The 18095-nt window shown below is 42.9% G+C and overlaps 1 protein-coding gene and 1 pseudogene across 2 annotated transcripts in view; one reads left to right on the forward strand and one right to left on the reverse strand.

Annotated features, from left to right (window-relative positions):
• DISC1 (DISC1 scaffold protein) overlaps positions 1-18095 on the reverse strand; it is a 355616-nt gene that overhangs the window by 115738 nt on the left and 221783 nt on the right. The window lies entirely within an intron of this gene.
• Positions 15604-17505, forward strand: LOC121023183 (low molecular weight phosphotyrosine protein phosphatase-like; annotated as a pseudogene).

The raw sequence follows: 18095 nt of genomic DNA on the forward strand, positions 1-18095 counted from the left end.
GAACTTTTCTAAACATGGGTAAAGATTGTGGATATCCGAAGGAAAGAAAACTGTAGCATCATATGAGAGGTCTCAGTTTAGACGCAATGACCTTCTGTAAGTCACAGGAGGCATGCTGAGCTGTGTAAATACTATACAGGAGAAATGGCAGAGATTTGAGGTCTAAGAACTCAGCATCCTTCTTTTTTTAATATTTACTTATTTTTGAAAGAAAGAGAGAGAGAGAGTGAGGGAGACAGAATGGGAAGCGGAGGGCAGAGAGAGAGAGAGAGAGAGAGAGAGAGAGAGAATCCTAAGCAGGCTCTGAGCTGTCAGCACAGAGATCATCACGGGGCTTGAACCCATGAACCATCAGATCAAGACCTGAGCCGAGATCAAGCTTAACTGACTGAGCCACCCAGGCACCCCAACTCAGCATCCTTCTAAGAAATTGCAACCTGTTGGTGCTACAATGCCCCCTTGGAGAATCCAGTTAGGTAACTTCCATTCGAAAACTGTCTACTTCTCTTTTCTACCTCAGCTAAAAATTAGTGTAACTTCCTATCACTGCAGAGATTCAAAATTGTGCTGTGGACAAGGGCTATTCTTCATAGCCTCACAAAAGCTGCTGTTAAAGCTCCCTCAGGCCGCCTTCAGAGGCATAGTCCACCTTGTGAAGGAAGTGCCCATGGGCTGCTGAGAGGGGCAAGCACAGGTTCGTGGCTTGGCAATCCCTGAAGTGACCTTCAGATAGAGGGCTGTGCCCGGACAGAGACTGCTAAGTGCCCCCCAGCTTCCATTCTCCTTTCCATCCACAGAATAGGGCCTGGGGCTGGGCCTCCTTTGCAGCCAGATGTGGCCATGGGACTAAGACCTACGCTAAGGGCCATAACTGGAAGTGTCATTGGGCAGCTTCTGGGAACCCTCCCCAAGGGACAGAATGCCTAGGCATGGTATGCTGTGTCTCCGCATCCAACCTTCTTCCTCAACCACCACATTTCTATAGGCCATGAGGTTGAAGTCACATGTGAAGAAGCAACATGGCAGCAGCTTGGGTCCCTGAGACCGTGAAGGCACCGTGACAGCCCTGGACTGCCTACCTGCACATTAATGTGAGAACAACAACAAATCATGTCTATTGTAAGCAGCTATAATTAAGAATTATTTGGGATTTTCTGTCAGAGCTGAGCCTAATGCTAACTAACATAAGGTCAAAAACATACAGGATAGAAGAGACAGCTTGAGGTGGGGATTTTGTCAAGGTAACAACATTCGTTCTTCAGAGAGAAGATTCTACAGAATCTTACTAGACAGAACATAAATGTTTTTTTTTTTTTTAACTACCAACCCTTGGTGCCCTACCTACTTCATTCTTCATTTCCCTTCTTTTGCAGCCAAGCTAGGTTCCCGACCACCACCAGAACCGCATACACAATTCTCACACACCTGTCATGAGTGTTGTTTTCTCTCCCCTTGGACAGGCCTCTCTTTTTGTCTTTGCCCACATATACTGATCACTTCTTTTAATATCTGGGATAGAAATGTAGCGTGCCTGTAGCAGCAACCTGCTTTTATCTGTTGTCCCATCCTCAGGAAGCCACCCCTGCCCCGGGTGGTAAGGTGGAGATGACAAGAATGGCTCCTGTCCCCTGTCATCACAGGGATGGACGTGCCACCCAAGACAACCAGACTCTTCCCGAGACTGACGTTCAGGAATTGAAAGAAAAGAGGTTCCTTTCTGTGGTGGGGATGACAAGGGGGGGGGGATGCAAGCTGGCAGCAGCCAAAGGCCACCTGGCAGCCATTTTCCTTGTCACCTGCTGTTTCCAGAGCCATGACAAGACCACCAGTTTCCTACCCAAGAGCTATTCTCCCAACATAACCAACCTCTTATTGGGGATGGCAACATCCTTAGCTAAAAGTAAATAAACTCAAAACAAACAAACAAAAAACCACAACGCAACAACAACTGGATTTCAGGTTGTCTTGCAGACTGGGCAGCTGAAGGACACAGTAGTGGCCAACGGGACATAAGCATGAGCCACTGGTTGGGCTTGTGAGAAAGCTACTTACTAGAGAAGTGGACTTATCAGTTATGCACCTCTTGCCCATGGTCTTGTCTCTGCCTAGAACATAAATGTGATGCCAGAAGAGGGGCAGCCATATTGTGAATACTGGGAGACAAGCAATGCTAAGGAGGGCTGAGTGGAAACATGGAAGGATCCAGGCTCTCGGGACATCTCCCTGCTGACTCTGGGCTACCTGTCTCCAGGCTTCTTGTTGCAAGAGAAAACCAAGTCCTCCAATTGATTTAAGCCACCACGCGGAGGCTGTTGTCGCCTACGGCTGTTTGAACTTTCTGATACGGAATTTATTACCCGGGAGTAAAATGGTACAAGAAACAGGACCCAAATGGGAAATTGGTGGAGAAGAAAAGATGGCGCCCTGGTACATGGCTGGAAATCTCGTGTCTTGAGGAGTGGCAGCAACATGGTGAAACCATCATCTACCGTCCCTTGGAAATGCTACTTGCCAAAAGAAGTGATGCTGGGGAACATAGAGGAAAAATTCAGAGCACTGGCATCTGCTGGATCCTTCGTGACACACAGAAGGGAGAAACACTCACATGACTGCAGCTGCCTACAACTCATTTAAGAAGGTGACGACCCTCAGGCGCTGACCCTGCACCTGCACAACCCTGAGAGTGATGCCCTTAAATTCTACGTGCTAGGGGCCTCCAGGCCTCACCCTAGTCCCAGCCCCGCCCTGCTGCAAGCAGAGGAGAAAGAAAGGAAAGGCGGCTCTTCTATAAAAAGTCCTCTGCCAAGACAAGATGATCAGGAGTCCCATAATTCGAAGCCTTCCATGGCTGAAAAGGCTGATTTCTTCTCTATCCCAAAGCAAAGCATTACTAAACATTAGCCATAGAATGACAGCCTTAGCCAGGATAAAACTGGTGCCCCACCAGCCATAAGGGGCAAACTTGGGAAAAAATGGGATTATAGGTACCGCCTTGGGAGTGGGGGGGGGGGGTGGTGACAAAGCACAGATGTAAGAGACAAGATTCTTCAGGCTTACAAAACCACATCCAGACAAAATGTTTAAATACAGTTGTTCACTCACGGGACTCTGGAAGGAAATAAAACAGAAGCCCACCACTTTTTTTTTTTTTTTCTATTTGTGCTTCCTGTTTTCTTCCTTAATACATATGTGGCTCATGTTTTGCCTTCAGGGAGCCAAATAGAGTTAATAGACACGACCACAATATCTGCCAAGTCATATCAGGGCGATGTCTAACCTGGCGAGCTTTAGAGAATCCGCTTCATCCGTCGGAAAGCTTGGGGAAGCACACCGCTGTCAGAGCCGCTCAGCTATGGCTACCTGCAGCCCAGAGTCAGTGCTTCTTTTGTTTTGCTTTGTCTGAGCCCTCGTTTTCACATACCGCCGCACTGTCGCCAGGAAGGGCCTGCATCCATCCAGAGCTCACGCCGTATCCCATGTAGAGGAAGCACCGGGACCCTTGGGGACCCTGGAGATTTCCACACTCACACACACAGGAGAGAATTTAGTAGTGGTGAGGATGCTAACCTCAAGAACAGACCAAATAATTCGGGCATCCTATACCGGCATCTCCTTTATTGATGCATGGTCCAAAATTCATGCCCTCACGCAATTTATTTTAAACAAACACAAGTTTCAGGGAAGTTGCAAATATAGTACGATTTTTTTTTTTTTTTTTTTTTACTGAACCATCTGAGATTTGTTAACCAGATGCCCCTCGATTCCTGGCTACTTTAGCGGTATTTTCCTCCAAACAAGGACATAACCTACATAACCACAAGACAACTACCAAAACTAGGAAATTAATACCGATAGATGAGGATCATCCATCCTCAGGCTCCAACAAAATTTTTCCAAGTGTCCCAGTAATGTTTTCTTGTGACAAAAGCTTTCCCCACCCCCCTCAAAACCTCAAAAACCACACACTGCACAGAGTTCTGATGTTTCTTCAGTCTCCTTCTGTATGAAATGGTTCTTCAGTCTCCCCTTGACTTTTCATGACCTTGGCACTTCTGAGGACTACAGGCCGGTTGTTCTGCAGAATGTCACTCTGTTTGAATTTGTCTGGTGTTTGCTCATGAGTAGAGTCAGGTTTGCATTTTTGGTGGGAATTACTGTTCACATTAACTGTGATCACTTGATCAAGATGGGGCCTGCCAGACTTTTCCACTTAGAGCTACTCTTTTCATCTTTGTATTTATTTAATGTTTATTTATTTTTGAAAGAGAGAGCGACAGAGCACAAGCAGGGGAGGGGCGGGGGGGGGGGGTGGGACACAGAATCCGAAGCCGCTCCAGGCTCTGAGCCCAATATGGGGCTCGAACCCATGAACCGTGAGATCATGACCTGAGCCAAAGTCAGACACTTAACCGACTGAGCCACCCAGGCACCCCTCATCTTCGTATTTAATAAGTATTCAGAGGGAATGTAATCAAAGCTATGTAAATATCCCATTCCTCAAGAATCTCTTCAGGGTATTTATTTGTATATACGTGGACTCGTTATTTTCCATTTTATTCTTGGGTTATAATCCCCTAGTATCATCTTCATTTATTTTGATGCTCAAATTATGTCCAGTTTGGCCAGACGGCATGGGGGTGGAGAGCATTCAAGGTGTATTCTGGGTCCTTTTGTCCCACAATTCTGTGAACACATCCTTGTTTTCCAGGCCCAGCTTGTTCTAGCCCCATCTTGTACTGTTTCTGCTTGCATTCATCAGTGGCTCCCAACAGCCCTGGTTCCTCTCAGTATAAAGTAGTATTTAGAAGCCAAGAACTGGACTCTGGGTGTGTTTACCGCTGCTGGGGTGTCACTGTTCCCAGGGTCTCTCAGTGGCAGAGCTGGAAGATACACGTACGAATGCATATGTACACACACACTTGTACATTGGTATTTCTCTATTTATACATATTGAAAACTTTGAGTTCACGGTAGTAGCTCTGGTTTTACTCTGATACCACAGGGTCCCTTCCAGTTTTCTCCCTTTCCTCAACGGTAACCCCCATCCTCGACAGTAAGAAACTGAGCTTGTTAGGAGGGACACCACAGAAGAGACACTGCAGCTCCCCCATCATGGATGCCTACCTACCTCACTCACCTAATGTCTAAGTTGTTCAAGAAGGGAAGGGATGGGAAAAGAAACGGGAGAAAGACTTCCAACGAATTTTTGAGGAAAATGTAATGTGAAAGAAAGCCTGGCCTGCGGCAGCTTGTGACTATTAATTCCTAAAATGATTTTTGAGCCCCCAAATTTGTACCCACAGGATGAGCAAAGCCTCCAATCCAATACCTACCTCAAAGATGCCATAGATGATAAAGGACCAGGGAAGAACCCAGGGTTGAGGAGAAGAGAGGGCTGGGCTTCTGGATCGGTTAGCCTGGGCATATGATTCCTGCAGGGTCAGAGTTCTCACTCCACACAGCCTGCACACCCAGTAGCTCTTGTCTACACCACTGCACTAAGTGTGAGTAGAGCCCCTCTGTGTCCAGCCTGACTCACTATAGTCTATCCACTATGGCAACAGAGCTATCCTTTAAAATGTGAATCAGATTATGTCCTCTTCTGCTGAAAACCCTGAGATGGCTTCCCATCTTAATCAGAAAGGTCGTAACATCCTATTATTCACCGTCCTATATGATTTGTCCCCACTTTCCTCCCTGTCCTCACCTCCTACTGCCCTCCCCCGAGTCTCTCCCACACAGGCCTCCCGGCAGCTTCTCAGATACTCAGCATGCTGGCTGTTTCCTCTGCCTGGAAATTCCCTCCCCAGAATCCAGACTGCTGGCCTACTCCTTTAATTCGGGTCTCTGCTCAACTGCCACCTTATCAGTAAGGCCTTCCCTAACCCAACAATCTAAAATAGAAATACACACACACACACACACACACACACACACACACACACACACACCACTCCTGTGCCCTGAGGCTGGGTTTTCTTCTTAGCACTTAATATCACTCACATATTATATAATTATTGTTCCTTTATTTGTCTGCCGTCCTCCATCTCCAGGTATAATCATATAGGCTCCATGACTGTAACTGGCTGAATCCCTCAAAAAGATATGCTGAAGTCCTAACCCCAGGATCTGTGAGGATGACCTCACGTGGAAACAAGGTCTTTGCACATGTAATTAGTTAAGTTACTTACTAGACCAGGGTGGGCCCTAAATCCAATGATTGGCATCCTGATAAGAAGAGGAAAGGATACACAAAGACACGCAGATACACAGGGAAGAAGGCCATGTGGAAACAGAGACAGAGATTAAAGTGGTGTCTACAAGGCAAAGAAAGAATGCCAAGGATTGTCTGCAACCACCAGGAACCAGGACAAGGCAGGGAGAGGTTCTACCTGGAGCCTTCAGAGAGAGCACGGCCATCCTGACACCTTGATTTCAGATTTCCAGCCTCCACAACTGTGAGAGAGCACATTTCTGTTTGTGCTGATTTAAGGCAACTCTAGGAAACTAGTGTAACTGTATGTTATCACCATGGTATCTCTAACTGCTGCAAATAGTGCCTGGTACATATGAGGCACCAAAAAAATGATCACTGCATGAAGAGGTGAATGGCTTCCAAAATGCTCTGTCATTGGTTGATATCATTAACTTATCCAGGGCGGGACACCTGGGTGGCTCAGTTGGTTAAACGTCTGACTTTGGCTCAGGTCATGATCTCACCGTTCGCGAGTTCGAGCCTCGCGTGGGGCTCTGTGCTGACGTCTCAGAGCCTGGAGCCTGCTTCAGATTCTGTGTCTCCTTTTCTCTCTCTGCCCCTCCCCCACTCACACTGTCTGTCTCTTTCTCTCTCTCTCTCTCTCTCACACACACACACACACACACACACACACAAGTAAATAAACATTAAAAAAAAATTTTTTTTTAACTTATCCAGGGCCACTGCCAGCCTATGTGGTGCCTACATCTTCCATTTGTGCAAAACAGAAGGAGGTGCCCTTCTTCAAGACATGCCACTTCTTTTTGTTGAAAAGTTTCCATATCATCTTGACGTTATCAGGACAAGACCTACTACACGTAAGTGTAATATGATTAATTATTAAAATATACATGATGAGGGTAATGAATACTCAGTGTGACTGGCATTCCATGAGATGTGGGGCTCTTGCTCAGTGTACAGCCTGTGCAGCCATTCACAGCGGCTCTGATCTAGTCAATCACACTTCTTTCAGTTACTTAGGGAGGAAGTAGAATTCAGAGAGAAGATATAGGGCAAAATAACAAGAAGCCACACCCTCTCTTCTCCAGTCACTAACCCGGAGACAACGTAAACGTGGGATAACCTGAGAACAATATTAAAGCAATAAACCGTGTGATTAAATTCATGATACACACTGGAAAATAAATACACAGATAGACCAAAATGAAAGGATCAGACGATGGCATCATCGCACCATGGTCAGAAGAAGGAAAAACTACTATTCATCCGTGTCTGCCATGTGCCAGACAAACCTGACCCCACTTAAGTTACACAGAGCTCAACGGGCTAAAGGCTTCTAACACCGGCACCAGTGTTCTCGCCAGCGAAAAGCGGTAAGGCTTAGCAACTTGCTCCAAATCACGTAGCTCAGTAAGTAGCAACACTGAGATATGAATCTGGATCCAACTGGCTACAATGCCTGCCCTTGTCATGCATCACGCTGCCATCTTTGAGCAAGTTTAAAGGAAATTATAGGCATGCAAATTCAGTGAAATGGGAGTTTCTCCAAATTAGGTATACACAACTTTCAGTTCTAAATAAGAATCATAGCACATGCCTAGGCTTTTCTGTGTACTAATCGTCTTCATATACTATACGTAAATTCGGAAATTAGTTTTCATCTGATAGCCAGTGTAAAGCCAGGCCGGTCATTTGCAAGGGGAATGGGTTCACAGCATGACTTCATACACACCATGGTAAGTAATAAAATTTGAGAACAAGTTGTGGCATTTTCTGCCAGTTGGTTCGTTCAAAACCACTCTGGTCCCGCCAAACACATTTTCCTCCACAGTAGAGAGTTATAGTGAAAGACAACAACTCCCACATCCCCTTGTCATTAAGGTTCTGTCTGTGGTTCACCTGCCCTGCTGTCACACCCACGTGAGACCAGGAAGCCATGATGGGTATCCTGAAGCAGCAGCCAGGGGCTCTTCCAGAAGCATGGTCAGAGGCGTCTAGCGTTTCTGAAGCTGCTTGGGCATAATATCCTCTGTCCAGTGCCTAGTTCTGCAAGGTTCAAGCAGTGGAGGGCAGCTGCACCTTCCACTGCCCCAGTTGCATGGTGAGGTTGGACATTTCTCCTGGCTATTTCACTTCTGGGTGTAAAGCATCCATGTTTGGTTCTCTGGACCTCATAGAAATTTTACAGCAAATTAACATCGTCCAAGCAATCTTTCTTAATGAGCCGGAGAACACTGTGTTGCCTGCATCTAAGAAAATGTACCTATATTTAAAATCCTTCCACTTACATTCTTGGATAAATGAAGAGAGAATAGCTCTGGATATAGTCAGGAATTACTGTAGGCATAGAAAACTACCGTGCCCAGGGTGCCTGGGTGGTTCGGTTGGTTGAGCATCCAACCCTTGATTTCTGCTCAGGTCCTGATCTCACAGTTTGGGTTCGAGCCTGGTGTTGGGCTCTGGGCTGACAGCGCAGAGCCTGCTTGAGATTCTCCCTCTCTCTCTCTGCCCCTCCCCTGCCTGCACGCTCTCTGTCTCTCTCAAAATAAACACATAAACTTCAAAAAAAAAAGAAGAAAATCACCATCTCCTTGTCTGGAGTCACCACCTCCATGCCCCTCCAACTCTTACTCCAAGAGACCAGCAATAAAATCCAAGAGCTTTTTTTTTTTTTTTTTTTTTAATTTTTAAAATTTAAATCCAAGTTAGTTAACATATAGTGTAATAATGGTTTCAGGAGTAGAATTTAGTGATTCATCGCTTACATATAATACCCGGTGCTCACCGGCTCACCGCAACAAGTGCCCTCCTTAATGCCCGTCACTCATTTAGCCCACCCCTCGCCCACCTCCCCTCCAGCAACCCTGATTATTCTCTGTATTCAAGAGTCTCTTATGGTTTGCCTCCCTCTCTGTTTTTATCTTATTTTTACTTCCAAGAACTCTTTTCAAATGAACAGAATAAACTCATCTGGCACGCACGATCTTCCATTTTTTCGGAAGTGCCTCTCTGCAAGTGTCTGTGTATAAGCCATGGACTCTGTTCTTCAGAAAGGAACAGAAGGATGTGGCTGCAGAGGAAAAGAATGGATCACAAAGCCATAATTCTTTACCCGGTCATTTTACCGGGTGACCTTGGGCAAGTTATTTAGCAAACTACTGCCTCCCAGGAACCCCCCTTGTCTTATTTCAGGAGGACATAAATGCAAGGCCTTCTAATACGGAAGCACGTAGGTCAATTACATGTATTATTTGTAGCTCTCTCCCACTTATCTGACTGCATCCCACCAGTGCTTGAGATAAGACTCGTCTCCGGTAGACCAGCAGCATTATTTTTCCCTGATCGGGGAATGTGTGCCGGCCTGCCTGTGGACAAAATAAACGCGAGCTAGCATTTTTCGGAGCTTCGGTGTTAGCTGCTAATAACCATCTCCTGCTGCAGGGCAAGGAAGAAGATTAAGCCATAGTCCCTGATGAAAACAGACACGAAAGGCAGCAGGGGCAAGAGAAAGTTAAATCCCAGACACAGGCTGGACTTTTTGAAAGAATGCATCTTAAGTTAATGCCGTAATGAATAAAATCATTTTATTCTCAATACATGGCTTCAGAAGCTTTTACTCTGGGAACGAGATCTTTATTCTGGAGACAACTAAAATCACTTATACATTCCTTGTATAAATCATGAAGATCCAATAAATCTAGTCTTATATAGGCTGTGTCTATTTGGGGAAGCAGGAGAGGAGTAGGAAGTATAAAATAACACAGAATGGGAAGTCTCTACATTTGGCCACTGTAGGCAAACCTATTTGGTACAAAAAGTACTTCTGTATTGGAAATTACTGGAACATATGACAAACCCAACAGAAAACAATAATCAAATGTTCATGCTTAGATGCTAAAAATACACTGGGGTGATTGTGATTTTTTATCTCTAATTTCAGCACTAATGATGATGATTATTAAAATACATGTGTAAAGAAATCAAACCTCAGGCTTTGATAGGGAAGGGAGCGAAGCTCTAAACAAATACATATTGCTGTTCAGGGTAATTCCATCCTCAAAATTAATCAGACCGTCCAAAACCAGATGCAGCATTTTAATTAGGTAAAACTAACAGCCACGCCAAATAACAAGAGGAAAGGCACAGATCAAGTGATAGACAAGATCCTCATATAGGGTTCGATTTTTCCAAAGTTATGTCATTACTGATGAGAGTCAAGGAGGTCAATGCAAGAAACCCGGAAGCAGGTCACAGGCCACGTCTCCCCAAAGCAGTGGTTCTCCAAATGTGGCCCCCAGACCAGCAACGCCAACATCTCCTGGGAATTTCTTAGAGACACACATTCTCAGGCCCTACACTTATGGAATCCGAAGCACTAAGGGCCCAACAATCTGTGTCTAACAAGCCCACCAGGTGATTCTAACACACAGTACAGTCAGAACCACTGCCAAAGGCATAAAGTAAAATTCTATCCTTTTCCTGACTCCTTGGAAGTAGTCTGAAAATCCACAGGACACAAGCAGTTTGTGGCTGAACGGTGGGGAAAATTCCCACTGCTTAGCCAGTGTTAGGAGAATTTTCTGGTAATATTTGTCACCTGGTTCTTCCATCTGCTCTAGTTATTTATTGATATGGAACAGTCGGCAACTATTTCCAACTTGTTGACTTTCAACATCAGTTCCAAATTACATTTTGTTTTGCCGTGTTCCATTTACTCCAAAACTTTCCGTGGTGAAGGAGTGAAAGGCCAGGTTTTTCTCCCTTTTTCCTTCCTCACCATTGTGTTAAAGAAAATCTGTGTTCGGTCAAAATGTCCTTTACGCTGCCCAGCATAGACGCCGACCCTTCCTGGCCAACCATGCCTTGTCTTCTGGACAATCTGTCCAGCTGGGAGACTGAAATTTCCCCTCAACACGAAAACATCGGAAAAACAAGAAAATGCAAACCTTTCTTTCTTTAAAGTCAGTGTGCGTGCGTGTTGTGTGTGTGTGTGTGTGTGTGTGGTTTTTTTTAGATCCTAAGAACATAGACAGATACATGGTTAGATTATGACATGTGATTGTAAGCAATTTTTATTATTACCATTATTTCATTTGCTGCGGGTCGAAGTCATGACTGACCTAAATTGAGTATATATAGCTTCAACCTTTTCTCTGCTCAGGCTTCTGCGTATATTCCATACTGCTTTAATTCACTTGATGGCATCTTGCTATTTTATCTAATGTGTATGTGTATTTCTCCATGATTCTATTATAAGTTCCTGGAGGGCAACAACCACACCTCCTACTTCTCATGAAGTAGAAAACTGTTGTACAGAGATTCAAAAGATATTCGCTGTATGTATTTAATAGAGTGTCCCCTCTGCCCCTCGTCCCAGGAACAAGCTGCTAAAATTCTACTTTGGTGGTTTACCCCTTGAAACAAATCATCTCTGATTTTAGGAAAAATGCAAAGCAATAAATAAAACACCCCTGGCTTAACGTAACCCTGAAGAAGTAACTTAAAGATAAAGCTCTATCCATTCCCAAGATCAGGTGTGAGGTCCATGGGGTGTCACGATGCACCAGGGGCCCGGTTACACCAGGATGTGGTGACCAGCTTCCAATCAGCCACATAGCTTTGCTTCCAAACACCGACAGCAGCCCAACAGGCAGCAGACTCTACGACAAATGGCTGCAAACATGTCACCGCAAGGAAGTTTTTCAAATGTTACAAATAGGCTGAAGGTTGTCGCAGAAAGAGGAAAGGAAGGGACAGTTTAGTCAGCGCTGTATAAATGAAAGACATATACTGGCCTTGTTCCATAAATGGTAACTGAAATACTATTCGGACCAGTCACTTATCAGGGGAAAATAAAACAACCTGCCACTGTACCCCAGAGAGGAGAAAAAATAAGGACAAAAGACAAAGAAGCTCCATTCGTTCCAAAGAAAAGGCAGAGTGACAAAGAAACCATAGCAGGGTTGACTATTGATCTGAGATCTCTCGCTAGTCCGGCGGAAGCGTGCCCGAGTCAGTTCACCGAGGTCTGGCTGCAATAGCTCCTTGACTCTATCGCTAGCGCTCTGCCCCACATCCTCCGTCTGAGGCAAGTCCACTCAGCCTTCGAGATTTACCTCCAGTGTCACTTCCTCTCTGAAGTCTCTTGCAAAATGCTGCCCGGTAGAATCAGTCCCCTCCCTGCCACCCTGCTCCCACTGCTCTCCCGGGGTAGCGCCGTGGTTCTGAGTCCCTCCCCCCCCCTCGCCAGTCGGTGATGCCAGGAGGGTGCAGAGCACTGCTCAATCCCCTCCGTTTCACCCACAGGACCTAACAGAAGGCCTGGCACCTCGCAAGGCAGTGCCCTAAAAATCTACTGAGTTGTGCGAAGGGATAATAAACAGTACTGCAGTTCCCTGGGGTGGGAACTTTATTTGATGTGTCTTGCAGGTATGATATGTACAAGACGACCCGGGACAGGACACTACGCTGGTGCTTCCCATACCACGGTCTTCAATCCCTCGCATCAATCCTATGAGGAAAGCAGTGCTCAGGGGGATAAGGAAACCAGGACACCGAGATCCCAACCAAGTCTTATTTTGCACCCCTGTTCTATTGTATGGTACATGTGTCCTGGACCAGTGACATAACCTCTAAGTGAGCCTTGAAGTCCTCCTCTACGAAACTGGGACGATTACATTTTAGTGCTTTGGCCTACTTTCCACAAGGGCATCGGGAAAACAAATGAAATCCCACCACGTATTGAAGAAGGGAGAACAGTAAAGAAGATAACCTAAAATGGAAAAAATGTGCACTGAACATATTTTTTTTACTAAATGTTTCAGAAACGGCACCTAATGTGCCTCTCCCGAAGGGACATCTCCCAATAGAAGCTATACCTTAGACGTAGAGCTGCCTCTAAGAAGACACAGCTTTCAAATGGGCAGATTTTGACACCAATTATTTTAAACACTGTATCACTCTTGTAAAAGTCTGCCCTGGCCCCCACACCCAGGGAAAATGCAGAGAATTTTTGGTCACTGCATCCACAATGTCATGCTCGTGACCATTCCCTAAATGTTTCCCATCTAACTAGACCCCAGATCACACCACACAGGTAACCGCATGAAAAATGACAGCTGTTAACAGGCACTATTGTCAAAATCGAAACACCATAGGAAGTGGGAATATGTTAGGTAGAAAAGCTGCCGTGAGCCTGTACTGGACGATACCAGTGGTCACATGACAACACTTCAGCATGTATGATGCCAGAGGAACTCCAGAAAACAAATGATTACTGAGTTGCTAAGATGAGCCACGAACCATTTCATGTTTTAGGCAAGGGACGTGTATTTTAGCAGAATCACCACATTGTGCCGAATGGACTTGGAGGCACAGGTGTATGATAAGACACGACTGAATGGGTAAAGAATGGCTCTCAGGCTACTGCAACCGTCTAGGCACAGGAGGATGGTGCTCAGAGAATATAAAAGACGGACATCTTCCCAGTTGTGTTTTGAGACCGGTATAATCTTGATACCAAGTTTGGAAACATTTAGTATGAGGATATAAAATTACAGTTAATTTCACTTATTAACATAATGCAAAATGCTTTAAAAATTAGCAAAACTCCAGGAGTGCCTGGCTGGCTCAGTTGGTGGAACATATGACTCTTGTTCTTGGGGCTGTGAGTTCGAACCCCCATGCTAGGGGTGGAGATTAGTGAAAATAATAATAATAATAATAATAATAATACAAAAAAATTCATAAGACCCCAACACAGTATAAAAAGTAATAGAGTTTATCCCAGGAAAGTTAACAAAAATTTAATTTTAAAAACCTTATTAATTTGGGTTTATAACATATATAGAAGTAAAAGAATATGCAGTATAAATAATAAATAAATATATATATATCATGTTGTATAATATTGTTTGAATTAAGAGTGTTAAAGTTGCAGAGTGTAAACCCTAGAGCAACCCATGGAGGAAACAAAACAAAGTGCGATAGTAATAATCTAAGGGAAGAGATCAAATGGAATACTGAAAAATACTCAATTCTAATGGAAAACAGAAAAAGAATAAAAAAGAAAAAAATACACATGGGAAAAATAGAAAACAATAGCATGACAGTAGACTTATGCTCAAACATATTAATAACTATACTAAATATAAATGAATTAAAGATTCCCATTAAAGGAGGAAATTATCAGTCTGGATAAAGAAGCGAGATCAAACGCTAGTATGTTTCCAGGAGACCCACTTGAACCATAAAGACATAGGTTAAAATGAATGAAAAAAGATACATCATGCTAACACTAGTTATAAAAAAGCTGAAGTAACTATATTCCTACCAGACAGACCTCAGGAAAAAAAAAAAAGTATTATAAGTAAAGAGGAATAGTTCATAATAATAAAGTGGGTACGTAAACAATCCTAAATGTATATGCTTCTGATAGAGGATGAAAATAGTTGAAGTATCAAAGTACTTAAATAATGAAGCACTGAAATATATAATTTGATAGAACTGAGAAGAGAAAGACATAGCCAACATACTCGTTAGAGATTCCAACGAACTTCCCTCAATAACTGATAGGTCAAGTAGACATTAAATCAGTAAGGATAATGATTTGAACACTATCAACCAGAATCACTTAATCAACATTTATAGAACACTATACCCAATAATTGCAGAATTTACATTCTTCTTGTGTGCACATAGAACTATAGATAAACTATATGTTGGTCCATAAAGTAAATCTCAAAAATTTCAAAGAAGATTAAATCATACCAGGAATGTTTTTGAAACACAACAAAATTAAATTAGAAAGCAGTAACATAAAGATATCTGGGAAATACTCAAACGCTTGGAAAGTAAGCAGTCTATGTCCAAGTAACTCACAGAGCAAGAATAAATTACAAGGAAAATTAGAAATTTGAATGATAATGAAGACTTAATAAATTTGTGGGCCTGACTGAAGTCATGCTTAGAGGGAAATTTATAGTTTTAGAATAGAAGATTTAAAATCATTGATGTAAGTGTCAACCTTATGAAGGTAAAAAAGAAGGGCAAATAAAACCCAAAGTAACTAGAAATAAGGAATAATAAAGCTAGGAATGGAAATCAATGAGATATAAAATGGAGAAACAGTAGAGAAAATTAATAAAAGCAAAAAATTTTTTTTTTATTTTTTTTAATGTTTATTTATTATTGAGACACAGAGAGAGACAGAGCATGAGCAGGGGAGGGGCAGAGAGAGAGGGAGACACAAAATCTGAAGCAGGCTTCAGGCTCTGAGCTGTCAGTACAGAGCCTGACGCAGGGCTCGAACTCACAAACTGCAAGATCATGACCTGAGCCGAAGTCAGATGCTTAACCAACTGAGCCACCCGGGCGCCCCCCAAAAATTGGTTTTTTATAAGATCAGTAAAACTGTTAAAACTCTAGACTGATAGAGCATAAATTAAAGCAAACACAAGTTACCAGGTATGCCATCAAGGAAAAAAAAAAAGAGTAGACACATTACTATAGATCCTAGAGATATTAAAAGAATAATAAGGATATATTATGAACATCTTTTTATGCCAACAAATTCAACAGTTTAGATGAAATAGAAAAGTTCCTCTAAGGTGCAAATTATCAAAATTATATATACACATATATCTATTAAAGAAAGTTAATTTATAATTTAAAGCATTCTTTCAAGAACTCCAAAGTCAAGTGACTTTACTCTTAAATATTATCAAACATTTAAGGAAGAAAAAAATGCCACTTTCACACATACTTTCAGAAAATTTCAGGAGAAAGGAATGCATCTCAAATAATTTTATGAGGGCAGCATAACACTGATCTAACACTCATTATTAATGTAGTCAAATAGTAAGCAAACCACATCCAGCAATTTGTAAAAAGTATAATATTTCATGATCAACTATGGTTTAGGCAGGAAAAAAGTGTTATTTAAACATTTGAAAATCATCAGTGTAATTAACCACATTAACATAATAAAGGAAGAAAACAGATGAAATGGACTTCATCAAAATTAGAAACTTTAACACATCAAAAGACACATTATGAAAATGAGCAGGAGAAAATTCCTGATGCAGTCAGCGGGTGCCTCTGTGTGCAAGGGAAGATGGCTGAGCAGATGCCCAACTCAGTGCTGTTCCTGTGTCTGGGTAACATCTGTCAATCACTCATCACAAGAGCAGTTTTGAGAAAACTTGTAACTGATCAAAACATTTAAAATAATTGGAGGGTAGACAGCGCAACAACATCCACGCATGAAACAGAAAACCCTCCCGATTATCAGGGGCAGAATTGCATGAAGGAGCATGGTACTCCCACGCATCACATTGTCCAGGTGGGTTACCAAGAAGACTTTGCCACATTAGATTATACACTATGTACGGATGAAAGCAATCTGAGAGATTTGACTAGAAAAAGAAAACAAACTAAAACCTGCAAAGCTAAAATTGAACCACTTGGGAGCTATTATCCAAGAAAGCAACTTATTATTGGAGATCCCTATTATGGGAGTGACTCCGGCCTCGGGATATCTCCCAGCAGCGTGGAAGGTGCTGCAGGGCCTGCTTAAAGGAGGTTCAATGACACTGCATCCATTCCTGGCTGCAGCCAGCAGGACTAGTCCCCACAGCCTCGGCATCTCTCAGTCAATGTGTCAAAGTGCGGTAACATTCCATAGTTCGAGGCCATCGCTGTTTCTTTGGTTGACTTGCTCCTTCTTAACTTAAAAAATAATTATAGACGAAAATCAGTTGTTGTGTTTGGCAGAAGAATGAATGAAGAGTTTTGATTCACATGGTTTATGGGGTAAAGTGTCCTTAGGTTAGTTGAACCTACCAGTTTCCTCCAGTTACAAAAATTATGGAACAAACAAAATAGAACAGGATGAAATAAGCATTACTTTCAGACCCAGATCAAAATCCGAGCCCACTGAGGCTTGTAAGTCATCTGCCCTACCTCTTTCCTAAGTGTGGACGGCTTGATGAGGATAAAAACCCCCAGTTCTCCCACACTGCCTCCTTATACCAGAGCCCTTCACCATCCACAGGAGCGCACAACCTAGATGAAAAGTGTTAATTTACACACGCTCATCATACACACTTGCGTACTTAAAAGAAAAGAAGGGCGCCTGGGTGGCTCAGTCAGCTAAGTGTCGGACTTCGGCTGAAGTCACAATCTCGTGTTTAGGGAGTTCGGGCCCCATGTCAGGCTCTGCGCTAACAGCTCAGAGCCTGGGGCCTGCTTCAGATTCTATGTCTCCCTCTCCGTCTCTACCCCTCCCCCGCTCACACTCTGTTTCTCTCTCTCTCAAAAATAAACATTAAAAAATTTTTTAAAGAAAACAGAAAAATGTTTATGGAATTAATCTTAAGCACCTTTAATACTTCCTAGGTTTTGTTTATTTAGTTTATTTTATAAGGAAGTAGGCTTATTTGCTCCCATTTGAACCACTTTGTCCCTGGAAATTTAATCTGATCCAGAAAGACACTTACACGCTGGTTTATCTCACGGTCACTGTGCAAAACGTGTCATTTTCTTATGTGCATGTGCAACCCAAATGTCAAAAATAAATTAGCTTAGGAGGGAAGAAAGTAATTACAAAGTTAGAAAAAGCTCTTTTATGTTGGAATACTTAAATATTGATATGTTAATGAGCATTCATCAGTGCTTAATTTACAGGCAGATATAGGTCATTTCTGTGCACTGTGAAATAATTAATCTAAAACTCACATAGATACATGTCAGAAAAGATTGTTTTCAAAATAAACCGGAGAAATTATGAAAATACAGATTTTTTTTAAAAAAAGCAACGAACAAGAAAGCACTCCAAATAGGAGAAAATATCCGTAGTAAATATACCTGGCAAAAGACT

Source organism: Herpailurus yagouaroundi, unplaced genomic scaffold (assembly GCF_014898765.1).
Source record: "Herpailurus yagouaroundi ecotype Mexico unplaced genomic scaffold, PumYag 530, whole genome shotgun sequence".
NCBI lineage: Eukaryota > Metazoa > Chordata > Mammalia > Carnivora > Felidae > Herpailurus > Herpailurus yagouaroundi.